The 27,656-nt window shown below is 41.8% G+C and overlaps 1 pseudogene; it reads left to right on the top strand.

The window, feature by feature from the left end:
• Positions 1–2,696: 2,696 nt before the first annotated feature.
• LOC138381412 (RNA-binding protein 44-like) overlaps positions 2,697–27,656 on the top strand; it is a 172,765-nt pseudogene continuing 147,805 nt past the window's right edge.

The raw sequence follows: 27,656 nt of genomic DNA, 5'->3' as shown, positions 1-27,656 counted from the left end.
GTGTGTGTAGCCTGGTGAACATGTGCATGAGTTTCCCTAGGGCTGTGCCCCCCATGACCAGGTGGCAGAATAGCGCCCCCTGCCACCCAGTCTGTGGGAAAAATTGTCTTCCATTAAACTTGGGAACTGGGGGGCTGCATGGCAGGAGATGAGCGACTTCATCATCTGTGTTTACAGCCATTCCTCATGGCTCCCCACACCCCCCCTCTGAAAAATTATCTTCCATGAACCCGGTCTCTGATGCCAAAAACGGTTGGGGACCCCTGCTCTAGGGCATATACCTAGGAGTGAAATTATTGGCTCTAAAGTCTAAAGAGTTCACCTTGACCAAGCAAGAGCAAATTGTTTCAAAGTTGATGTTATTCTTTGACATTCTCATCAGCAGTTTGAGTGTTCCATTATTTCGTATCTTCAGACTTTAAAATCTTTAGCAATTGGGGAAGAATGTAGTAGCGGTTCTTTAAGTTTAGCCTTGTATTGTCTTACATTTTAATATGAGAGTGAACAGGCTGGTCTGAAGGTAGTCAGTTATCTCGATTGATTGTTCACCGTCAGTTATAGACTGAACGCCTTGTTCTGCTCTTTCCCCTCTTCTCACTACTGCACTTGTCTTAAAAAAAAAAAAAAACCAAAAGAGAGAGTGAACAGTAAGCCTGACTTGTTTGACTAATACCTTGTGAACCTCAAGATTATACACATAAATTAGAGATTTCTTAAACTAAAATTCCCCAGTTGAAGTCTTCCACACTTTTGTTAATATTCCATTTATATTATAACATAAAATCAGTTCTTTCAAGGTATAGAAAAAGGCACATTTAGATAAATTGAAGCAGATTAATTTAAGACATTATATACTATAACATCTTTTGTTTTTATGTTTATTTTCCAGTATGGTTAGGCATGAATCTAATTTGGCACATTCTCCTTATTCTGTTCCTAGTAACTCTTGTAGAAATAACATAGTAGCCACCAGGCATCTTTGTCACTCTATATACTAATCATTATTACAGCTTAATATTTTAAAAGATGAAAAATAAAAATGGAAGTTCTTGGTGGCTCACGCCTGTAATCCTAGCACTCTGGGAGGCCGAGGCGGGCAGATTGTTTGAGCTCAGGAGTTGGAGACCAGGCTGAGCAAGAGCGACACCCCATCTCTACTAAAAATAGAAAGAAATTATATGGACAGCTAAAAAATATATGTATATAGAGAAAAAATTAGCCAGGCATGGTGGCACATGCCTGTAGTCCCAGCTACTCGGGAGGCTGAGGCAGGAGGATCGCTCGAGCCCAGGAGTTTGAGGTTGCTTTGAACTAGGCTGACGCCACGGCACTCTAGCCCGGGCAACAGAGTGAGACTCTGTCAAAAAAAAAAAAAAATAGGAAAAAGGAAGTTCTAGTATTTTCCTCTAACTTCCCAGTAGATCATCTTGATCCTCCCTCAGGCGAGCATATCCCACATTGCAAACCATTGATGACAGAAGTCAGAAGTTTAGAGCACCCAGCCCCAAATCTTTAATTTTATGGCGTAAGTAAATTATAATTTTTAGAGACTCCGACATCCTTCTTTTCACTCAACTAGCTTACTTTATAGCTTACTTTAATTAGGAGGAACATAATGGTGTATTTAAGCCTAATGAAACAGATATCAGCAATATATGTTGAGTAGGGTAAGCATATAGTTTATCACCAAATCACTAGACTTTTGAGGATGAAAGAGAGTAATAGTAATGTTAATCATTCACCACAGCAATAGGTATAAATCTGGACTGTCCCGGGCAAATCCATGATATATGGCCACCATCATGTGTTGCATGAGTGTAGTTAAAACTAATATCTTGCACCTTCATGTCATGAGGTAGAATAAAGTAATGTTCCATTTATTTTAGGTAGAGCAAAGTTTTAATTTCTCCTTTGTTGAAATGAGGAAAATAGTTTTTAAATGCCCCTCATAAGTTTTTTCATTCTGTCTTTTTCCACCAAGGGAATCTTGGTCAGATGACAATCAGGAAAGATGGTTTAATCTATATAAGAACACCCTGCAAATTATAAAGTGTTATAGTAACATAAGTTACATTCCATTATCAGGCCAGGAGGCAATGGAATAGGAAAGCTGAAGTTTATTTCTGCTTTTCTGACTTTGGTCTTAACTTTAAGGTTTCATTCTTTGAGTGGCCTTAGGTAATCCCCCAAGATGGATTCCCAAGTCCAAAGTGAAATACTTGATTAATATATGTTCCTTTCTACTAACATGAATGATAAAAAGTAAATTGTTTTAACAAATTGTTCTATCGTTAAATTCATTTTTTAAAAAACTCAGTTATCCACAAAGAATTAACAGATTCATAACGAGATTTTCATGTACTTAAATTTCTTACGTATTAATACTTTGCTTAAACAATTTATACATTTAGTACTATATGATAATTCTTAAGGGCTTTATTTTCATTGCAATGGTACCAATGGTATAAACTGCTTATTTAGGAAGAATAAATTATTTTTAAACGTACAAGATGTAGATGTAACAATTTTTATAATCATACTTTTGGCTATAAAACAATATCTATTTTAAGTTGGGATTACATTTTAGTCCCTGTCTCATTAAATTAACTAGTTATGCATGAAAGCCAGTATAGTGTAGTATAGTATTTCTAAATTTCAGCTATTCATGTACCATATTCACAATTTACCATAGCCCTATGTTACCTGTAATGTTATTCTGTATTTTTCTTTAAATGATTCTCCTTTTCACAAAAATTTAAGTGTGAAGAATAATTCACTCTTACATATAAGAAAGAAATATTACTTCCCATAAATAAAAGATATACATAAGCATACACTAAATACATAACTGTTAAAGGTTAATGTTATTAATATTTATACATACCTCCCAAAGTTATCTCAAGTACTTCTAGTGTGTATCTGCCACACTTTCCAAAATACTAGTGTTAGCACAGAGTGACTATACACAGACTGGATTCAAATCCTAATTCTTGTTAATGTGACTTGGCGCAATGAGTTTCTTAGATTCAGTTTTCTCATCTGTGAAGTCAGGTTGATGGTTTTACTCTCATAGCCTTCGTTATTGTACGGGCTAAACAATGCCAGTGAAGAGTGCCTGTCACATAGTAAAAGCGCAATAATTGCTAGTCCTTATTACTGTTTTTATTATCTTAATCCTCAGATATCTTTGTTATCTGACAGTAGTCATCCTAAACAAAATACGTCACCCAAGAAAGACATTTTAAAAAATGGTGATATAAATGTAGACTTTGATCAACTGAAAGTTGATGATAAAAGTTAGTATAAAAATATATTATCTTTCATAGTTGCCAGAAAACAGTCAAGGTTTAAAATATCTCTAGTGTTTATTCATTAAATCAAAATAAATATTTTTAATTGACTACAATGGCATCATTCTGATTGTGAATGTTAAGTATGTTCTTATTTTTGCTTGACTTGTCTTTAAAGTCACCTAATATATCCGATAATGCTGAATAATAATACGGACTTTTATTCTGCTTCATGTTTCCAATTTGAAAACTTTCTTTCTTGTGTCTAATTGTATCTCTGTAAATTGTGTACATTTTTTTAGTTTTCTCCTCTATGAAAAGAGATTATGGTCATTCCAAAAAGATCATTAATTTTAATGATATAAAGAGCTGCAGCACTACTTAGTCCTTTTAAAGAAGTTTTCTCTTATTCTGTATATAAAGATAATGTCTTTTTTCCAATAAATAACAATTAAAAATCAGAATAGTAACAGTTTTAATAAACTGGGAATCAATATTAATTAAAGGGAAACTAGGAAGCAGATCACTCAAACTGAAAAGAACTTTTTATTCCGGGACTGCTGAAATCCCTTATTCACAGAAACCTTATGCTTGGTTCTCTTATTTTGCTTAATATTCATCTTTAGATTTGTATATAAAACAAGTAATTATCATAGTGATTCATCATGCTTTTTAGATAACTTTTCAGAGGGTTAAACATTGTAGGTAATTCATAGCTCGTTGTTTTCAATTTATGAGACTGTAGAAATTACCAAGAAATAAGTGAAGACTGGTTTGATGCTAAAGAAAACCTGACAGGATTTGACTTCTGAGGAAGGAAAGAAAATCAAATAGAACAAGATAGATGGAATCTGAAGTTTACACCAGGTTGGTTTAACAATTTACTGAGGAATCCTAACCTATTTGTAAAATAATACTTACCTGCTTCTGGGTTGTGTTGGCTGCCTGAGCTGTTTTAATATTTTATTCCTGTTTGCGGCTTTTCTTTATACAAAATGAGAAATTGGCCAGTTGGAGGTCAACTTTTTAAAGAGCAGAAAATTGCTAAAAGCTTAAACCCAAGATTTAGTTAGCAAGTAGATAAGCTGCATTCTTTTCCACTGAGCCCTAACTGGACACTTTTCCAGGTGCGGTTACCTGGTGAACAAAACCAACTTCTCAGTTTTCCTCAGGTAACCAGTACTAATCTATCAAATCGGTATTAGTGATGGAAACTATTTGCTTTCCCTCACTTTAATAATTTCATCTATTTCAGGAATATTTTCAACTTTAGATAGCCCTTAAATGCTTATAATAGTTAGAATAATCACAGGCACTAGAGAAAATTCTATCATTTCTTGTGATAGTTATGCGGTTACCTCTCTTTATTTTTATCTGTATGTTTCTGTGGGTTTTTAAATTTTCCATGTTAGCGATGGTTTTATTTTTTTCTGCTTGTATACATAATGGCTTACTAAGATTTTTAAATAAAATATGAAAATATAAGAAGATTAAAATTACCTGAAGTTTCTGCAACCTTCAGTAACCACTATGAATATTTTAGTGAGCATTTCAATGCATTTCTTTATGCATATATTAATACATATACACAACTTAAAATATTATATCATCTGGTTTAATTGTAACTGTTTTTTTCTTTCCTTGCATTATTTTCCACCATATCACTTGTCACAAGACTGTGTGTCTTGCTTACTTGATACTTGATTGATTACTTGGTTCACTGCTTTCCCACCCTTACATACTAGCTCAGCAAGATCAGGGATTTTGTTCACTGCCAAGTACAGCGTGCAGCCCATAGGGTATCCAGTAGATATTTTGTATTGAATTAGTGAAGGGTTAGGTGATAGGTGTAATGTATACCTTCTGACTCCTTTAGTGTACTATATCTCTTTACTTCTTTTTCACTGCAATATAAAAATGTAAAGCTAGGTAGTTTCACTATTTTCTCTGTAGAATACATTTATAATCCAAAGAGATTAACAAATTAAATGAAGTAAGTTAATGAAGGTTAGGTATTAATTACCTAAAGATGAAAGACTCTGCGTGAATTCTAGCACTAATACTTAACAGATTTGTGACCTAAACTCCTATGACCTCAGTATCAACATCTGTAAAATGGAAATAATATTAATAATAGCTCCCTCACAGAGTGGTTGGGAGAATCATGTGAGGTGATGTGTATATAAACTGCTTAGCGTGTTGCCTGGAGCAGAGCATTCAGTAAGTGCTAGGCTACTCTTGTTACTATTATTACTTAATGAACACAATAAAATTTACAAATCTCCCATTATTTAAAAATTATTAAAACATAAGTAAAAGTACTCATGGATTCATTCAACAATATTTGTGTACTCCCTCTGTGCCAGGTATAGGATTTGCTAGTAATTCAAGTCTCAATTCAGTGAATCTTTGATTTCAGACCAGGTTCCCTTCACAATATTGACTATGAGATGACAGCCTAAGAATTTTGATTTTTTTTGTCAAGCAAGAAAAATAATTATCTATAATCCAAGTATTTGTGGTTTCCAAGATCATGCTGTCTAACTCAAGTAATTTGTCTGTTTTTTTCTTATGTGCTCTTAACATTATCACAAGCTATATAATACCTGCTGTTGATATTTGTCTGATTGAAAGGTTTTCTTGGTACATTATTTCCCGAACAAAGGAATGTGTGTAAAGAGGTCTCTGAAACCACTAGCTCTAGCCAGCACTAACACTACGGAGTTAAGATCCTGTGTACATCCAGTGTTCTCATAGCACTTCTCTGAACCAGGGACAAATGACAGACTTTTTTAGTCATGATGTACAGTCAGCCCATGGGTTCTGTATTTATGGATTCAACCAACTTTCTTGTCATTATTTCCTAAACAACGCAGCATAACAACTATTTACATAGAATTTACATTGTATTAGGTATTGTGAGTAATCTAGAGGTAATTTAAGGTATATAGGAGGATGTGTGTGGATTATATGCAAATACTATGCCATTTTATATAAGGGATTTGAGCATCCTCAGATCTTGGTATCCGCAGGGAGTCCTAGAACCAGTCCCCCAGGGATACCAGAGGACAGCTGTAACTGATTACTCCATTTAGATGTAATTTATTCATTTGAGCTATGAGAGACTTAATATCAACTAATCCATACCCATTTATTTTTCAAGATGATACGATTAAGGCCCAGAAATCTTAACACTGTACTCCAGGCTTTTGGTCTTCAGTCTGGTCATGCTGATATTTGTTGATAACTTTTTGACAAGCTTTGTGATAGTAAAAAGAAAGCACAAAATATTTAGCAAGTTTTCATTTTCTCTTAAACATCTCAATACAATGATGATCATTTCTGTGGTATATTCTGTTTTTCTACAAGCAGAAATGTATGCTGAACCCTTACGAAGAGATAAAGGTTATTTGGTACATGTTGGTGGCCTCTGCCCTTCAGTATCTGAGGTATGCCAAGATTTCTTTTTGAACTTCATATTATTTCTTTTTTTAGGCTGATTGAAGGTCTCATTTCCAGAAATACCTAGTTTCTGAAATTTCAATTTATGATTCTTCTACTAACTACAGGTGTGTTTCCCAAATTCAGTCCAATGTGCATTACTGTGTGCCTGCTGCTCACTAGAGGTTCTGTACCAGACATCAGCCACAGTGGGGATAAAGTCAAAGGCCATTCCCACAGGAGGGTCCCAGGCTAGTACAGGGGGCCATGCAGACAAATAGTTGCAGTCATTATAGACAAATAGCTGCAGTCATTAGTTCGTGCTGTTCTTAATCAGATCTTTCTTGGATTATACTTTGTAGCTTGTTATTAATGGTATGTAGCAGACTGATTGACTTCCGTGTACTTTATCTTGTTACGCACTGTTTCACAGGGAATGTAGAGAGCCTTAGTTAAGGAGAACGGGCTCCAGAAAGAGAGAACTTTGGCTCAATTCCCAGGTCTGTCAGCAACTTGATGAATAAATTTGGGCAATTTACTTGACCTTTTTGTACCTCAGCCTCCTCTTTGTCTATAAAGTGAGGTCGACAGTACTGTCATAGCGATGTTGTGAAACTACTATGAGTTAAATATGTAAAGCACTAGGAGTAAAGCCTGGCACATAGTAGATGCTCAGAAAATTGTATTCTATTATTTCTGAGTTTAATTACTTTTTAGATGACACTTTTATACTTTTTAGGTGGATAGCTACATCATCTATATATAATCTCTTCCAATCTGTCTGTTGCTACTTTCTATTTTGTGACATTGTCAGATCATTCAAATCACAATGGTGATGGAAATAACTTTGCTGTCTGCTGATAAAAAATGATGGCTGTTTATTTCAGATATGAAAATCTTTATCAATTAAGAGAGAATCCTGTTTGTAGTTGGGATTGAAATTTGTTAGAAAATAGGTGTTTAATTTTATTTAATGGAGTCACCTAAGAGTATATGCTTTCTAAATTTTACTCATTAATGTGGTATTAATACAGTTCATTAAAGTAGTATTATAATCCTAGTAGTATTTACCTGATGTGAAAGATTCTTTTAGCATCTTGTTGAATCCTTAAAACAAGCTGTGGGGTTTTCTTTTCTTAAGTATTATACATACTGTGTGGAAATTTAGAAAATACAATTAAATGCAAAAATACAAGGAGGCTATAAAAAATTATCCATAGTCCCATCATTTGAAAACAACCACTTTTCAGATTTGGTATGTATCCTTCCACTGACACTCTCTAGGTCTGGTGCTTTTATGGGAATAGCTCTTGCCTGACTTTCTCAATTATATGGTTAAAGTTCTGATTCGATGTTTCAACTTTTCTTGTTTTTTTGGTCTAAATATTTCCCCACAACAAGGCCATAAAGATATTCTCTTAAATATTCTGGTAAATGTTTTAAATTTTGACTTTCACATTGCAAGCCTTTGAGTCATCTGGAGGTTATGTTTGAACATAGGAATTAATTTTAATTTTTTTAGTATAAATAGTCCCCAGATTGCTAATTTCTGTAACTTTATCATATATCAGCTTTGCAAATGTTTTACATTAAATTTTAATATAAAATTAATAGGAGATAATTCATGAGAAATGCTTAGTGTCTTTTATTTCTCATCTTTAATTTGGTTTTTATTTAGTTATCCTAAATAAACATTCTTCCTGATTTCAAACTAAGTATATCAACCTTTTTTTTTTTTTTTTTTTGACAGAGTCTCACTCTGTTGCCCGGGCTAGAGTGCCGTGGTGTCAGCCTAGCTCACAGCAACCTCAGACTCCTGGGCTCAAGCGATCCTACTGCCTCAGCCTCCTGAGTAGCTGGGACTACAGGCATGTGCCAACATGCCCGGCTAATTTTTTCTATATATATATTTTTTAGCTGTCTATATAATTTCTTTCTATTTTTAGTAGAGATGGGGTCTCGTCCAGGCTGGTCTCGAACTCCTGACCTTGAGCGATCCACCTGCCTTGGCCTCCCAGGGTGCTAGGATTACAGGCGTGAGCTACCTCGCCCGGCTTAGTATATCAACCTTTATAAGAGCATTTATTATTGTGAAAACTATATTTGAGCCAGTGATTACAAAATTAAGTTTGAGGTAATGTAAAGTCAATGAAAAACCTTTTGGTTTTCTGCTTTTCTGTTTTAGATATGCAACTCTTGCTTTCCAAAAAAACGAAACAAGAAACAGTGATACAAAGATGGCTGTGAAGGAAATGAATGGTGCCAAAAAGGTGGGGGCCTGCTGCTTTCCAGTCTTTTTTTTCTTCTTTATTCTTGAATAGTGCTACTCTGTAAGTAACTAATTATTATACTTTCATCACTTTTTATAGCTAGTGTTATCTCATAATTATTAAAACCATAAAAGGTAGTCATTTTATTTTTTTATGCCCTCATCTGTACCTCACTGAGGTTTTAAACACGATGTGGAAAATGATGGAGGTTTGCTCTGCCTCCTGCTCATCCTGTGACTCTGCGAGAGCTACCTCACTCTCTGAGCTTTTTGTCTTCAAATGAGGATAATAGTTACCTCAAATATTTAGAAGTTTAAATGAGTTTAATATGGAAAAATTCTTAGTACAATGTACTGAGGATGTACTCAGTAAGTACAGCTATTATCGTTGCTATTACATACCAGTAATTTGGCTTTTTCTTGGAGAGCTCATTTTTTCTGTGGTTTCAACTATCACTTTTAACTATCACATTCCAATCTTTTCACTTATTTACTGAACAAAGAGTTATTACATACCAACTGTGTACATTATTCTAGGAACTGGGAAAGCAACAGTGAACAAAATAGACAAAAATCTGTGCTTTTATATGAAGCTTAAATCTAGTGGGAGAGATAATGGCAATAAGTAAAAGTAATATTCTAGTGTGACAGAGCTAATATTTTATGTATTTTGCCCTGACTTTTCATCTAGGATTTAAAGTCTGAGCCCTTCCTTTGTTGAGTTTTTACAGGATTTACAGTGGTTTCACACCATTTATAGTCTACTTGCATGGTTAATAGTAACTAACTGATCATTTTAATTTTATCTTTCACAAGTGAAGGAGGCTGCACTTTATATTACTAGTTCCCCTCCCCCCCATAACCTGTGATACAATTCTGGGCATGTAGTTTGTGTTCATTACATAAAGTATTTAGTAAATAAAATATAGAATATTTATAATTACTCTTCAGACCAGCCTTTATCAGGTGGGTTGGTTATGTCCTGTCTTTGGGAGGGTTGAGAAAATAGTTACACCATTTGCTGTGTTCTGGGGTTCAGAGGAAGAATCCCAGTTGAGGAAGGCTGATTTAGACATAGTCTCATAGACTTTATCATTACTATAAAAAATTATGTTGGGCATGTTTTCTTAATACATAGCCCTGAGCACCGCTGAAGTAAAGTTACTTGGTATAAATAATCTTAAAGTAAAATTTTCAGAGCAGTTTATTTTATTTATAATTTTAAAATTTATTTTAATTGAATAAGCTAGATTATCACTATGTAATGGTGTTAAGAAAACTTTTAAAATGCTTATTTAGGGTGTCAAGAATTGTAAACAAATTGAATCTGCTAAATTATTACCTGATGCACCTGTTAGATTCATACCTCCAAATACTCTGAACTTGTGTTCACCAAGATCATGAAGTGACTGGCTGAACTACATCCAGAAGTCAGCAGGTAAGAACTAAAATTATATTTTAATTGGTTTTAAGCTTTTTATGTAAAAGCATAGTTCCATTCAATAACTTAGCTATAGTCAGATTGTGTTACTTTGGAAAAGACAAATGCTCGCGTATGTTTTCACTTTGCCTAGAGACCATATTATAGAAGCTCTTCAGGAAGTAAGAATAAATCCTAAAGGGTTTCTGAATGGCTTATCTGTTAATACTATTGTGGAAATGACTTCATCCATTCTGAAAAACTCTTGTTTTTATTCCTAACTGGAAGCAGAGATCATACAACGTATTCTTTTTTATTTAAATATTACTTTAAAATTTTAAGCTATTGATTTCCTTTTTCACATAAAATGAATATTAAATTAAAAATAATAAAACATAAAATTTAAAAACAAACATATTACTATTAATGTAAAACCATTTACCCCAAAATTGCTTGGTTTAACATTCGTCATCTCACAGTTTGCAGATTAAGATTCAAGGCTGGCTTAGCTGGGTAGTTTGAGTTCAGAGTCTTTCATGTTGCAGTAAAGAAGTTGGCCTGGACCGTAGTCATCCAGAGGCCACACTGAGCCTGGAGGGTCTCCTAAGACGGCTCATTCACATGGCTGTTGGCAAGAGGCCTCAATGCCTTACTGCATGGGCCTCTCCACAGGACTCCTTGAATCCCTTTACATTGTGGCAGCTGGCCTCCCCTGAGCAAGAGAGCAAGGGGGAAGCTGCTCTGACCCACCCTCAGGAGTCACAATCCATCATTTTGCCACATTCTATTAGATGAAGGTCACTACATGCAACTCATACTCAAGGGGAGGGAAATGTAACCCCACCTCTTAAAGAAGGGCATATCAAAGAATTTGTTTATATATTTTAAAATGACCGCCAGTGAACATATACAATACCTTTTTACAACATAGGTGAGACTTCTGTTTCCAGTTATAGGTGTGCAGATGACTCAAGCCAACCGTCCACTGAGAACAATTAGAAAACCTGAATAAATATTAAAAAAAAAAAAAAATCTGCTTGAAGGCACTGATGAGCTATCTAGATAATGATGAATTACTGGATCAGGGTACAAAGAGGAGTCTCAAAGTATGCCCCTTGTTTGGGGGTACTTTCCCCCCAGTATTATTTGCAGAGGGGAAGCTAGGAGGGCATGGGCCATTTTCATAGCATTGCAGCCAGGGGGATGGGTGTTGAGCCTAAGAATACTGAGTTATAGAAATGCCCCCTGTATTTCTAGAGACAAGATTTGATTTCAGAAGTCAAATAAGGCTTTGCCTTAAAGAAAAAGTAAATGTGTTAGTTCAAAAATTAAAAAAGAGAAAAAAGAAAAAAGAAAAAAAAAGGGGGGGTAAACTTTTACTTTAAGCAAGAGCTCTCTGTGCGGCTCAAGCCAGCCGCTTTAAGCTTGGAAACTGCTGCTTTCTAATGTAAACGATTCCCAGAAGCATGATCCACCCTTGAGAGAGGCTGATTAAAAAACAAACAAACAAACAAAGATCTTAAAAAAGATAATCAAGTTATTGCTCAAATTCAACAGTGCTATATTAGAGCATAAGAGAAAATAGCTTCTCCTAAACAGTCTGTGTTTTCTTGTGTAAAATGTTAAAGAAAATGTTAATAAAACTTATGCAGATTTCATAAGTTTTATTATGAAACTTATGAATCACAAGATGTGCAAAAAACGGTTAGTCCGCCTGACTTGAAAAATTTAATGTTACATATATTGGCTTTTAATAATGCTAATTCAAAGTGTTAGCGGCTTTTACATCCGCTGCTCAATATTGGCAAACTTTTATTAATGATCAAAGACCTCAATTAGAAATTAAGTTAAATGGCAAATCTTTTGTTAGACTTATAGATACTAGAGCGGATGTTACAATTATTTCTAAAAGTTTTTGGCCAAAAGCTTGGCCTTTACAAGTTCCTACTGTTCTTACCAGAATAGGAACGATGACTGACATATTTCAAAGTCGACAAATTTTAAATTGTTCAGGCCCTGATGGACAGACAGCCACTTTAAAACCTTACATGGCTAACATCACTATTAATTTGTGGGGAGGAGATTTGTTACAGCAGTGGGGAGCATACGTCAGTATACCTAATACATCTGCTAAACAGGTTATGCTAAATATGAATTATAACCCTTGTTTTGGTTTGGGTAAAAGGAGCCAAGGGGCTAAGACTTTCGAGGCACCAAAGGCACATACTTCTCGGCACGGTTTATGCTATCCAAATTTTGGATAGCGGCCACTGCTACTGAAAAGCACCATTCTGCTCTGGCTTTAAATTGGATGTCCCAAAAGCCTATGTGGACAGAGCAGTGGCCACTAAAACAAAACAAACAAACAAAAAAAAAATTGGGTGCTCTTCAAATATTAGTAAAAGAACAATTACAAGCAGGACATATAGAGGAGTCCACCAGTCCGTGAAATTCTCCTATATTTGTTATTAAAAAAGAAATCTGGCAAATGACAAATGTTAACTGATTTAAGAAAAGTCAATGCAATTATACAATCAATAATCAAGCCAAACATATTGTTTCTCATTGTCCCACTTGTCAATTAATTAATCAGCCTAAATTTTCTGCAGGAGTTAATCCTCGAGGTCTCTCACCAAATAAATTATGGCAAATGGATGTTACACATATTCCTGAATTTGGCAAGTTAGGTGTTGTACATGTTACTGTAGATACTTATTCCGGTCTTATTATGGCTACTCCATCCTCTGGAGAAACTGTTAGACATATGTTCTCACACTTACACTCCTGGTTTATATACATGGGAGTCCCAGCCACCATTAAAACTGACAATGGCCCTGCTTACACTAGTCATTCCTTTACAGCTTTTTGTATTAAATGGGACATCAAACACATTACTGGCATTCCTTATAATCCTCAAGGACAAGGCATTATAGAACGTACACATCAAACTTTAAAAAAACATGTTATTAAAACAAAAAAGGGGAGGTACACAGTCTCGCAAAGATAGAATAAATCAAGCCTCATTTACCTAAAATTTTTTGAATATTCATAAGGAAAATAAATTAACAGCAATAGAAAAGCATTGGAATAGGAGTCCACAATCAGACTCTTTCCCTCACCAGCCTATCTGGTGGAAAGATGATGTAGAAAATAAATGGGAAAAAGGATGTGCAAAGGTGTGGAGGAGAGTTTTTCTTGTGTTTTGACAGATGACAGACCAACAGTTTGGATTCCAAACAGAAGAATCAAACCCAGAGTGGAAACTCGAGGGGAAAAAGCGGAAGACACGTCAGGCACAGACCATGACGTGGGGACAGCTGAAGAGAACATACAAAGAAGCAGATGGGATATTGAACCAGACATCTGTACCTAAAACATCTGTAAATCTTTTTCTTGCCGTGATCTGCCTGGTGAGCATGGTGGTAAGAGTGTCTGGCAACCAGACACATCACTATTGAGCATTCTAAAATTGCACCCATAGATATACCCCTTTGTAGGAAAGTAATAATTTCTGACCCTAAAACTTGGGTACAATGGGACAATTGTAGAGCTCACACGGGGCGCATTCTTGCTGGGTCCACATCTTATGGTGTTGTCCTAGACTGGAGTCCCTATGGACATCCTGCCTTCTCTCACAATTTTAAAAAGCTTCATTGGAATAAAACTGCCACCTCGATGTCTGTAAAAGACACTGACCTTAAAAGTCATATTACACGGTTCAATGATGGTATGAGCTCTTCAGCTCCTCATATTTTAGATGGCCCTATTCATGATCAGTTGTGGAAAATATCAGCTGCTTTGCACCCTTTGCAGGCCTGGATTAGCACACACACTTTGGATCCAAACAATAGCCGAGAATGGACTTTGAATTTAAATTCTACTCATTATATTCAAGTTTGTGTTAGACTGCCTTACTTATTTATGATTGGACATGCTGTTTATAACGAACCTTCTTTCCTTCTGACCTGTGACAACTGTTCTCATTATACCTGTATTAACAATTCTATAAAGTTCTTCCTTATAAAGAAACATTTTATATTCTCAAAGCCAGAACAGGACTGTGGTTACCTGTTAAAATGAATAGAGTCTGGCAAGAAACACCAGCAATGTTCCTTTTGGACAAACTTCTTAACCACATTCTTAAATGTACAAAAAGATTTATTGGTCTCTTAATAGCAGCTATTTTGGGAATCATTGCTGTCACTGCTTCTGTGGCCACTGCAGGTGTGTCTCTGCATCAGACCGTTCAGACCACTGAATTTGTTCAAAATTGGCACCATGATTTAAATCAATTATGGTCTACCCAAAATCAAATTGATTCTAAATTAGCTATTCAAGTGGCTGACTTACAACAAGCAGTCACCTTGTTGGGAGACCAGGTTATAAGTCTACAAAAGCAACTTAGACTTCATTGCGATTGGAATATCACTCAATTTTCTGTTACACCTCATATATATAATCAAACTCGGTTTCCTTGGGAAAACATCTACTTAACCAAGCAAATCTGACTGAAGAGATTGGAAACTTACAACAAGAAATATTAAGTACCTTCAGTCACAAACTTAAATTGCTCTCTGAAGCTGACATTATTAATGACATCTCTTCTGGTTTAGAGTCAGCTGATCCACTTTATCATCTTAAGATCTATGGGAGTTCCACTGTTGTAACTTTTGGCATTATTTTAATCCTTTGCTTGTGTTTATTTATAGTCTGGAGAAAACTCCAAAGAAGACAAGAATCCGGAGACCAACGTCTTGCTGTGATGGCTGTCCAACTCCATCCACTTTCTTCAAAAAATAAAAAAGGGGAAGATGTTGAGCCTAAGAATACTGAGTTATAGAAATGCTGCCTGTATTTCTGGAGACAAGATTTAATTTCAGAAGTCAAATAAGGCTTTGCCTTAAAGAAAAAATAAATGTGTTAGTTGAAAAGCTGCCTCATCTCAGGAGGGCATCTCGCTGGTCAGTAGAAGCTGCACTTCAAAGAGACAGCTGTAAACTGGGCCTTTGGTTCTCACCTGTTTTGAAAGACAAGGCAGGCCTTTCCCTTAGAACCAAAAGGTTGCAGGAGCTGACAGGTAGACCCCCAGAGATGAGAGCTGATCACATAGATATGCTAATGCCCAAGCCGGGGGCCCAGATGGTACCATGAGGTTTAAGTAATTAACACAAAGCACAGCTCATGTTGACTTCTGGGATCATCTCTGTCCCCAAGAACACAATCACCGGAGCCAAGATGTCTCTGTTTTTTGTTAAAGTAATAGCCTTATCATAAAACTTACAAGTTTGCCCCAAGACGATTTTATAACTCATTGTTCCCCTAGTTGGAGTTAGTTAAAGGATCTGTAGTAGCCTTTTAGGAGACTTTGACCCTAAAGCAAACTGCCTGTTAGTATGCAAATCCTGTTGCCCTTGGCAACGGGGAGCCTGTATGTACCCTATAAAATACCTGTGTGGAGTTTCAGTCAGGGATATATTTGATGCGGGTAAAAATATATCCATTCGGATACATTCCTTTATTTATTTATTTTCATAAACCTTTACTTTATAAACTGTATTTTTGGCTCTGTGTATTATTATTGCCAATACTTTATCTTTTATTTCTGTTTCCTACTATATTTTTCATCCTTTGCAATGACCAATGACTCCTGCCTGAGAGACCTGATCGGAACAAAGAGAAAAAAAAACCTCTTTGCGGGGAGTGTAGCTAACTCCCTGCAGATTGAAAGGAGAATACAATGAGTAATTCCAAGAAGAATCCTTGGAATTACATCAGCAGCATAATAGCTGGTAGTTTTTCAAACTAACTTATTGACAAAGAAGTAACTTAGGAATGGCCATTCTCCTCCTCTCTAATAATTCTAAGACAGAGAGACATAGCAAACTTTAACTTAAATAAACAGTTCCTGGAAATTGGGCTTCAACGAGTTAAATTATAATACATAAAAAAAGAAATAATATGTACCTAGTTGCAACTTCAAAGTCAACATACACATGAAGAGGACTTACAGTTTGGGCTTATGTATATCTGTAGTGACAGGAAGAACTCCAGGAGAACTCAGAAATTTCAATGCCAAACATGTCACGAGAAGTCAGAGGTCACATTTTTCTAACTGGGGTTTGACCCTAAAGTAAGCAATACATGTAATTAATTGATGCCTTATTCTGAAACATTAACTTGAATGGGACTAGTCTACCAATCCGCTGTTAGTCTAATCATGCTAGTCACAATGTGATCACCTCTAGAAACACAAAGTCAAAGTTACTCAAGACAGAAAGGAAACATACAGGTTGACTATTTTGATTGCTTTTTCCAAGTAGTCAATAAAAAATAAGTTAACCTCCCCAATCACACTGCCTAGGTAATAATGCCAGTAGAGACTAGTAAAAAATCCATATCTGTTTCAAAAGCATGTCTTTAAACTATAACTATTGCTTAAAATAATTATAAACTTCTAATGCCATGTTATAATTGCCCAAATTAGATGTGCATAATTTGTTTGGATTAAAGAAGAAAAGGAAGTGATATATGTAACTTGATTTTATTGGACATTAAACTACACATGGTATTTAGGGAAATAACATGACAATGAGTTATGAATCATTAGGAATCTGCATGATTGAAGGATTAAATTTCACTTGTTACTGATTTTTTGTTATATGATTCTTCACCCTTTATATCTTGATTAGAAATCTGTAAAACAAGGGCTAACATCGTCTTAAGCATAAAAATATTTTATAAATATTTAACAGAAATGTTAAGTAACTGAGTATTTCAAAGCTTTAATGACACCTATCCAAATTACATAAAAGTGATGAATTCATGTGACAACTATAGTGTTACAGACATTTAAACTGAAAAGAGGACTACTATTACCTATGCGTATCTTCATACAACCCTCAACTGACTACCGTATTTCTTTTTAACGATAAAATGACTCAACTCTTTCAATTTTATGATGATTATGTAGAGCAGGAAGGAAAACAGGAGTAACTCCATGACAGACTGGACCTCTTAGGAAAGGCCTAAGTTTTGGTTTCCCCAACGCAGGCCCTCCCCCTCCCCGGAATGCCGCTGGTAACAACTGAGGGCCCTGGCTTGGAAACTGGCCAATTAGGAGCCCAAGCCCCGGCTTGGAAACTGGCCAATCAGGAGCCAAAGCTATCGGCCACTTTTGAGGGAACAAATGAACTAAAAGGGGGGTGGGGGGGGTGTGCCCGATACATGTAACCTATCGATAAGTATAAAAGCTTTGTTTCCACCCCAGGGCGGGGTCCGGGCTCGTGGAGAGACCACTGCGCTGGTGCTCTGAGCCTTGGACCCTAGCCTAGGCTAGAAAATAAACTCCTTTGTCTGTTGCAGCCTTGGTGACTCTGCCTATCTGTTCCTGGGACTGAGGGTAACCGGTTCTTACATTTTTGGGGGCTCGTCCGGGATTCCGAAACCCCTGGAACAGAATCCAGGCCCAAGGAGGAGTTGGAACTTTAAAAAAAAAAAAAAAAAAATCCGCGTGGTGCAGGTAATTGGTGGCCGGCCAAGACCTAGGTGGACGCACTGGGAGGTCGCTGGCCCGGGAGTGAAGGGAGACGTCCCTCGCCCCCCTCGGTAGGTTTCCGGCACGGGCCGGTAAGGTTCGTTTGAGAGGAAAACTAAGCTGGCCACAGGGCCAAGAGTTAGGGATTTGTGAAACGTCTTGTCGTTGTCTCTCTGCGTGATTGTCTGGTGACCATTGTTCTGTGTTTGAGTCTTCGGTGTTCGTTCAGCGGCCCATCCCCCAGCAGCAGCAGCAGCAGCGGCAGCGGCGGCGGCGGCGGCGGCGGCGGGGGTGGGGGCGGAGGCGGAGGCGGCGGCGGCGCGGCGGAGGCCCGAGCGCGCGCCCGCCCACTCTCCGGTGGCGCGGCGGCGGCCCGAGCGCGTGCGCCCGCCCACTCTCCAGTGGCGGTGGCGGCGCGGCGGAGGCCCGAGCGCGCGCCCGCCCACTCTCCGGTGGCGGCGGCAGCGGAGGCCCGCGCGTGCGCCCGCGCACCCACGCTCCGGCGGCAGCAGCAGCAGCAGCAGCCGTACACCCTCCCGTTGTCCTGCCCGGAGGCGGTGGCGGCAGCGGCCTGGTGCCCGCCCTGCACAAAGGCGCCACCCACTTGCTTCACTTTTAGTGTCAGATTGTGGCGTATCTCGCCGCTTTTGTCCGTGTTTTATGTTTCTTCTTCACTCACAGGAGCGTGGATTTGATCTGATGTGCAAAGAAAGCAGCTCTATCTTTAGTCCCCAAAGTTTCCCGATTAACAACGGAGTTAAATGTCCTGTTTGTCGCAGAGGCGGCAGACAAGGGTGGACCAATAACTCTCCACCACACCCAACCCCCCAGCCCATTCCCCCCGCTACTTCTCTTTATTCACTGCAGCCCACAGCGTCTCCCAGCTCTGGGCCCGTGGCCCCGCCGAGGCCCCGGAACCCTGTCGCCTAGGGTCATCCTTTCGATGATTCCCTCGGTCTCTGGAGTTACTGCTTTTTGGTTGCAGCTTATTCTTGTGGGCTCACTGGTTCTGGTATTTGGTATCGGTCTATACACTGTTGCCCCTCCTTCTTGGGGACCCCCACAGAGGTGCGCCCTCACACTTTTCTACTGGATAGTAATAGGAATCCTAATGTGGCTCCGAATAGACCCCCCCACATAAAGTCTGTCTGCCTGATTGAATGAGTGAAGCGTGACTGTATAAGGTTCCACGGCCACGGCTACGGAATCTGAGTGGGTCCTAACCTGCGATTCTGTGGCGGCATCGTATGGCATAATGGTGATTCACTCCCCTAAAAAGGAGTGACCAGGCCCGGGGTTTATACGGGTACACCTTAGCCAAGACGCGCCTAAGTTCCCGCGAGGGACGCAGCCAGGCGGACACCTGAGAGAAACCCCCTTCCCCCGTTCCCTTTGTGAGCATGGGGCAGACACAGACAACGCCTCTGTCTATCCTCATAGATCATTTCAAAGAAGTCAAGGATAGGGCTCACAACCTCGCTATAGAAATCAGGAAAGGCAAATTTATTAAGTTTTGTAAGTCTGAGTGGCCAACTTTCGGGGTTGGATGGCCCCGGGATGGAACGTTTGACTCTGGTATCATTTCCAAAGTAAAAGAAAGGGTGTTCGACAAAGGGCCCCACGGTCATCCTGACCAGATTCCATACATTATTGTCTGGCAAGACTTAGTCCAGGACCCCCCACTCTGGTTGAGGAAAATCCTGCTCCCAGTAGGAGACAGCAAGATCATGGTAGCAAAGGAGGCCAGGAAAGAGGGGGAGTCCAAATCGGGGACTACAAAAGGCACCCCTTTGGACTCGCCCTCTGTTCTTCCGGACTCCACTCCCTATCCTGACCTAATAGACCAGGAGTGTATTCCACCCCCACCTTATAACCCCGCTGCAGCCGCAGCCCCAGCCACTGCAGCCGCAGCCCCAGCCACTGCAGCTCCCTTAGTGGATGGCCCGGCGTACGGGACCCGGCAGCGGGCCGCTAGAACACTGGACCCAGAACCAGTCATGGCTCTTCCCCTGCGTGCAATAGGGCCCCCGCAAGCTGACGGGGAACAGGCTTACCAATATTGGCCTTTTTCGACTAGTGATCTGTATAACTGGAAGTCTCAAAATACCAACTTCTCAGAGAATCCTAAAGATCTAATTAACCTTTTAGATTCTGTTTTGTTCACTCACCAGCCCACCTGGGATGACTGTCAGCAACTACTAAAAGTTCTTTTTACCACTGAAGAAAGGGAAAGAATACAGGGAGAAGCACGGAAACTGGTTCCAGGAGATGACGGCAGACCCACCACTAATCCAGGGATCATAGACCGGGCGTTCCCACTTGAACGACCCCCCTGGGATTACAATGAGGCTGAAGGTAGGGAGCGTCTCCGGGTCTACCGCCAGACTCTAATGGCCGGTCTCCGGGCGGCGGCACGAAAGCCGACCAATTTGGCTAAGGTAGGGGATGTTCGGCAGGGGCCCGAGGAAAGTCCAGCGGCCTATCTGGAGAGGATTATGGAGGCTTTCAGACAGTACACTCCCATAGATCCTACGGCAGAAGAGAGCAAGGCGGCAGTAATGATGGCCTTTGTAAACCAGGCAGCCCCTGATATAAGGAGAAAAGTACAGAGGATGGATAGATTATGTGAAAAGACTATACAAGATCTATTAGAGGTGGCTGAGAAAGTCTATAATAATAGGGAGACCCCGGAAGAGAGGCTAGAAAGGATTAGACAAGAAGATAGAAAGTTCCAGGCTGGGGAAACTAGAAAAGCCAACAAAGAGATGGCCAAGATTCTTCTGGCAGCTACAGGGAGCACGCTCGGGAGAAAAGAGTTTGGGGAGGAGAGAGGAGGCCGCCCCCGGAGGAGAAGGCTAGAGAAAGACCAGTGTGCAAATTGCAAGGAGAGGGGGCATTGGGCTAGAGAATGTCCTAAGAAAAAAGGGGGGCTAGGGGGGAAAGCATCGCCTAAGAGAGTCTTAATAGCAGGGCAGGGAGAAGACAGTGAATAGGGAAGACGGGGTTCGGATCCCCTCCCCGAGCCTAGGGTAACTATAGAAGTGGAGGGGAACCCAGTCAGTTTCTTGGTAGACACAGGAGCAGAACATTCAGTAATCACTGGAACCACTGGAAAGTTGTCCAACAAGACTAGTTGGGTGCAAGGGGCAACCGGAACCAGACCCTACCGATGGACTACCCGGCGAAAGCTAGACCTGAGCTCAGGGCAAGTGAGCCATGCCTTTATGGTCATTCCGGAGTGTCCCACCCCCTTGTTAGGAAGAGATATACTTACAAAGCTAAGAGCCCGTATCTATTTTGAAGACAAAGGAATAATAGTAACTGATGCTAAAGGGAACCATATCAGCAGCCCTCAGGTTACTCAAGTCCTGACCTTGGCCCAGGCGGATGAGTACCGACTATACCAGCCTGTGGGGATCCGTCAGGAAGGAGAGATGGAACACTGGTTTCGAGATTTTCCTAAAGCCTGGGCTGAGACAGGGGGAGCAGGATGGGCAGAGCATCGGCCTCCTCTTTATATTGAGCTGAAACCGGGAGCTGAACCGGCCCGAGTCAGACAGTATCCCATGCCCCAAGAAGCTAGAGTGGGAATAACGCCTCACATTCGAAGGCTCCTAGACGCCGGGATCCTCCGGAGGTGCCAGTCAGCCTGGAATACTCCCCTGCTGCCAGTGAGGAAACCGGGTGGAAAGGATTATCGGCCTGTGCAGGACCTCAGGGAGGTCAACGCGCGCGTCCTAGACATCCACCCTACGGTTCCCAACCCCTACACCCTGCTGAGTTCCCTTCCTCCAACACAAACCTGGTATACTGTTCTGGATTTAAAGGATGCCTTTTTCAGCTTGGCAGTAGCCCCGCGCAGCCAGGAAATATTTGCCTTTGAATGGCAAGATGAGGAGAGGGGAATCCGAGGACAGTTGACGTGGACACGGCTACCCCAGGGGTTTAAGAACTCACCCACCCTGTTCAACGAGGCCCTCCATGAAGACTTGGGTGAGTACCGGGCCAGTCATCCACAGGTGACTCTGCTACAGTATGTAGATGATCTGTTACTAGCTGCCCCAACCTCACAGACCTGCTTAGAGGGCACCAAGGACTTACTCAGGGCGCTGGGCGAGATGGGGTACCGGGCTAGTGCTACGAAGGCCCAGATCTGCAAGGAAGAAGTCACCTATCTAGGATATAAAATAAAGGGAGGACAAAGATGGCTAACTGAGGCAATGAAACAGACTGTGTTAAGAATACCCACTCCGACCTCATGTCGGGAAGTAAGGGAGTTCTTGGGATCAGTAGGGTACTGCCGCCTCTGGATCCCAGGGTTTGCAGAAAAGGCTCGACCCTTATATGAGGGGTGTAAGGCAGGTCAGGCTTGGGAATGGACTAGGCAAATGGAGAGCGCCTTCCAAGCCTTGAGAACAGCCATGCTAGAGGCCCCGGCCCTAGCCCTCCCTGACCCCACGAAGGAGTTCCACCTCTTTGTGGATGAAAAAAAAGGAAATAGCCAAGGGGGTGCTCACACAGATGCTGGGACCGTGGAGGCGGCCGGTAGCATATCTGTCCAAGAAGCTTGACCCCGTAGCGGCAGGGTGGCCGGCGTGTTTGCGTATCATCGCAGCCGCAGCCCTGCTGGTCAAAGACGCCGACAAGCTCACCCTGGGTCAGCATCTGCGAATTACCACCCCTCATGCCATAGAGGGGATCCTGAAGCAGCCACCAGGGCGATGGATTACAAATGCGAGGTTGACTCACTATCAGGGGCTTCTGTTAGATACTCCCCGTATCGAGTTTCGAGCTCCTGCCATCCTGAATCCAGCCACGCTCCTGCCAGATCCTGGACCGGCAACGCCTGAGCATAGCTGCCTTGAGATCCTGGCGGAGACCCAGATGGCCCGGAAGGACCTGCAGGACCGCCCCCTTGCGAACAGCGACCTGACCTGGTTCACGGACGGGAGTAGCTTCGTCAGGGAGGGACACAGGTACGCAGGAGCAGCCATAGTAGATGGACAAGGCAACCTTATCTGGGCTGCACGCCTTCCACAGGGAACGTCCGCCCAGAAGGCTGAGCTGATTGCATTCACGGAAGCCCTTCGCCGGGCCCAGGGAAAGAGGCTGACGGTATATACTGACAGCCGCTACGCCTTTGGGACAGTACACATACATGGAGCCCTCTATAAAGAAAGGGGCTTCATCACGGCAGAGGGCAAAGAAATCAAACATAAGCCTGAAATACTTCAATTGCTAGAAGCTATCCTGTTACCAAAGGCAGTGGCTGTAGTCCACACTCCGGGACACCAGAAGGGGGACTCCCTAGAAGCTCGAGGCAACCGGGCCGCGGATGCCGAGGCCAAGAGGGCTGCGGAAGGACCTACACCAACAGATGTCCTACACTTGAGCCTGCCGCCCCCAGGAATGGGAGAGATACCCCCTCAACCGGACTATTCCAGTATGGACATGGACTGGGCCAGAGAAAAACTTCAGGCAACGCAGGGTAAGGATGGTTGGTTCCAAGACAGAGAGCATCGCCTAGTAGTTCCTGAAGCCTTGGGGAACCATCTGCTGAGACACTTGCACCAGACAACGCATCTAGGCAAGAAAAAGATGTTGCAGCTGCTGGACACTGCACAATTCAGATTCAAATCACAAGGAAAGACAGCAGAAAGCATTGTCAAGGACTGTCGTGTCTGCCAGGTCATGCAGCCGGGGAGGATCAGAGGGACCCATGCAGGTATCAGGGAACGGGGGAGGCGGCCAGGATTGTTTTGGGAAATAGATTTCACGGAGGTAAGGCCAGGGAAATATGGGTACAAGTACTTGCTGGTTATGGTAGACACCTTCTCAGGGTGGGTAGAGGCTTTTCCTACTAAAAGAGAAACTGCTTTAATAGTAGCCAAGATGGCCGGGCGCGGTGGCTCACGCCTGTAATCCTAGCACTCTGGGAGGCCGAGGCGGGTGGATTGCTCAAGGTCAGGAGTTCGAGACCAGCCTGAGCGAGACCCCGTCTCTACTAAAAATAGAAAGACATTATATGGACAACTAAAAATCTATATAGAAAAAATTAGCCGGGCATGGTGGCGCATGCCTGTAGTCCCAGCTACTCGGGAGGCTGAGGCAGTAGGATCGCTTAAGCCGAGGAGTCTGAGGTTGCTGTGAGCTAAGCTGACGCCACGGCACTCACTCTAGCCTTGGCAACAAAGTGAGACGCTGTCTCAACAAAAAAAAAAAAAAAAAAAAATAGTAGCCAAGAAAATGCTGGAAGAAATAGTTCCCAGATACGGGCTGCCGGAGAGCATAGGGTCTGACAACGGCCCAGCCTTCACAAGTCAAGTTAGTCAGGGACTCGCCCGGGCTCTGGGGGCAGATTGGAAACTACATTGTGCATATAATCCCCAGAGCTCAGGGCAGGTAGAGAGAATGAACAGAACTCTAAAGGAGACTTTGACTAAATTGGTTCTGGAGACTGGCGGGGACTGGGTGACGCTCCTTCCCTTTGCCCTGTTCCGAGCCCGGAACACCCCCTACCATTTAGGCCTAACCCCCTTTGAGATAGTATACGGTGCTCCTCCACCGGTAATTCCAAAAATGAAACCTGAGACCCTGCCTGAACACCCTATAGAAGTACTACAGGCTGTGCAGGCCCTGCAAAGGGTTCAGAGCCAGATCTGGCCTGCCCTTCGAGCCATTTATCAGGTCACCCGACCGGCAGGGGAAAAGGCTAACGGGCACCCTTACCAGCCGGGAGATTGGGTATGGGTAAAACGGCATAATAGCAAGACCCTGGAGCCCAGGTGGAAGGGACCTTTTCAGACTATTCTTGTTACCCCCACTGCCCTAAAGGTTGACGGAGTGGCGACTTGGGTACACCACTCCCACGTAAGACCTGCCAACGAGGACGAGCGGGAGCAGCAGCAAGTTCAGTGGAGGGCCTCAGCGGATCCTGAGAATCCACTAAAGACCAGACTGACTCGCGTAACAACCAGACCACCGCGGGACTCAGGATAAAGACAATACGAAATAAAAATGCTTGTGGTGACTGCTATATACATAACCCTTATGGGAAAAGTAATGACTGACCCAAATCCCTACATGCCCTATAACCTCACCTGGGAAATCACTAACTTAGAAACTCATGAAGTTTATAGTAGGACTTCAGGAACGGCCCCACTAAACACTTGGTGGCCGGACCTGTACTTCACCTTAGAACAATTGCCAGGCATGGATAATCTGCAGTATAACCCTAAGCGGCAAGGATTGGGCTATGAATATCAGTATACCCAACGCCAGGCCCGGATAGAATTAAGTAGGAATGGTTTTTTTTTGCATGTCCGGGATTTAGAACAGGGGAAATGAGGCGCGCGTGTGGGGGGATCGAGTCTCTCTACTGTGCAGCCTGGAAGTGTGTGACCACCAATGACGGAGAGTGGAAATGGCAGGTCCGACCTCTTTTCATTGAGATGTCTTATGTTCGGCCATGCTCACGAACCAGGTATACCTCTGACTGTAACCTGATACGTGTAAGGTTCACAGAAGAAGGAAAAAAAGACAGACGGTGGGTCTCGGGACTATACTGGGGAGTAACTCTCTATGATCGCCGCTGGGGGGGGTGAGGCACTGTAATACAATTCAAACTGAGGGCTTCTCCCATCTCGGGCGCTGTAGGGCCCAATCCAGTGCTGGGGGGAACCGGTTCTGACATTTTGGGGGTGCTGGGAGATAAACAAAATAGCCCACGCCCGACTGTTGCTCCACCCTCACTCTTAAGGACCCCGGTGGCAGAGATAGAAACGCAAATAACCCCCAGGACAAAGGGGTCAGGAGATCCCTTATAGAAAATGCTGACAGCAGCATATGAGGCATTAAATCGCTCCGATCCCAATGCTACAAAAGCCTGTTGGTTATGCTATGACATCAGACCCCCTTTCTATGAAGCAGTAGGAATAGATGCCCCCTTCAACCGCACGGGAGAGGAGGCCCCCAGGTCCTGCACATGGGACCGCAAGGGCCCGGGGCTAACACTTCAGGCAGTCACTGGAAATGGGACCTGCGTAGGGAAGGTGCCCCCTAGCCATGCACAACTTTGCGCTATAGTCCACCCATCTATAAACCGGAATGGAGGAACAAAATGGGTGATTCCGGCACTCAATGGATGGTGGGTTTGTTCTAAAACAGGTTTGACCCCATGCCTTAGCCTGTCTGTCTTTAATGAGTTAGAAGAAGTCTGCATCATGGTACTAGTATTCCCTAAGGTTATCTACCACCAAGAAAATATAATATATGATGCATGGGAAAAAGGCACAGGAGGTGCCAGGTTAACTACAAAAAGAGAGTCCTTTACAGCAATAACCTTAGCCACCCTTTTTGGTCTGGGTGCAATAGGAACAGGGACAGGTATCTCATCCTTAGCGGTGCAGCACAGGGGGTTCAATAGCCTGAGGGCCGCTATAGATAAAGACATATCCAGGATCGAAGAATCCATCTCCCATTTAAAAAAGTCACTGACCTCACTGTCTGAGGTAGTGCTGCAGAACCGGAGGGGACTAGACCTACTACTCCTCCAACAGGGAGGGCTGTGTGCGGCCCTAGGGGAAGAGTGCTGCTTCTACGCTGACCATACCGGGGTAGTAAGAGAATCCATGGCTAAAGTCAGAGAAGGACTGGCTAAACGGAGGCGAGAACGTGAACAAAGAGAAGGGTGGTTCGAGTCATGGTTCAATAGCTCCCCTTGGCTGACTACTTTGCTTTCAACTTTATTAGGACCCCTAATTGTGCTTTTGCTCATCCTCACTTTCGGACCGTATATTCTAAATAGGTTAATTACCTTTGTAAAAGAACGAATCAACATGGTACAACTGATGGTACTGCGACAACAGTACCAGAAGCTGAGCTATGACTCTGGCTTACAAAAAGGGGAAACACGAGGCCCCATGTCCGAGCAAGAGTGCTAGAAACAAACAAACAAACAAAAAAAAAAAAAAAAGGGGGAAATGTAGAGCAGGAAGGAAAACAGGAGTAACTCCATGACAGACTGGACCTCTTAGGAAAGGCCTAAGTTTTGGTTTCCCCAACGCAGGCCCTCCCCCTTCCCGGAATGCCGCTGGTAACAACTGAGGGCCCTGGCTTGGAAACTGGCCAATTAGGAGCCCAAGCCCCGGCTTGGAAACTGGCCAATCAGGAGCCAAAGCTATCGGCCACTTTTGAGGGAACAAATGAACTAAAAGGGGGGTGGGGGGGGTGTGCCCGATACATGTAACCTATCGATAAGTATAAAAGCTTTGTTTCCACCCCAGGGCGGGGTCCGGGCTCGTGGAGAGACCACTGCGCTGGTGCTCTGAGCCTTGGACCCTAGCCTAGGCTAGAAAATAAACTCCTTTGTCTGTTGCAGCCTTGGTGACTCTGCCTATCTGTTCCTGGGACTGAGGGTAACCGGTTCTTACAATTAAACATTAGAAGACATCCTTCCATTTCTAGAAATGTAAAACGTTTTTATTGAGAGGCCAAAATTCATGCTTATTTAGTTCCCAAATGAAGTCATCTATAGAATTTATGTTATCATTAATTTCTAAACATGAGCTTTAAACCAGAGGGACAGCTTCACCATTAATCAAAACATCAGACTTTATCCCAGATATGTTTTTTGAGCTCAGATTGATCTTTTCAGTAAAAATACTTTCCATAGCAAAATAATAAAACTTGTGAAAGAAGTTT

This window comes from Eulemur rufifrons, chromosome 3 (genome assembly GCF_041146395.1).
Source record: "Eulemur rufifrons isolate Redbay chromosome 3, OSU_ERuf_1, whole genome shotgun sequence".
Lineage (NCBI taxonomy): Eukaryota > Metazoa > Chordata > Mammalia > Primates > Lemuridae > Eulemur > Eulemur rufifrons.
Note: the sequence above shows the minus strand (reverse complement) of the source record. Positions and strands in the feature narration are given on the sequence as shown.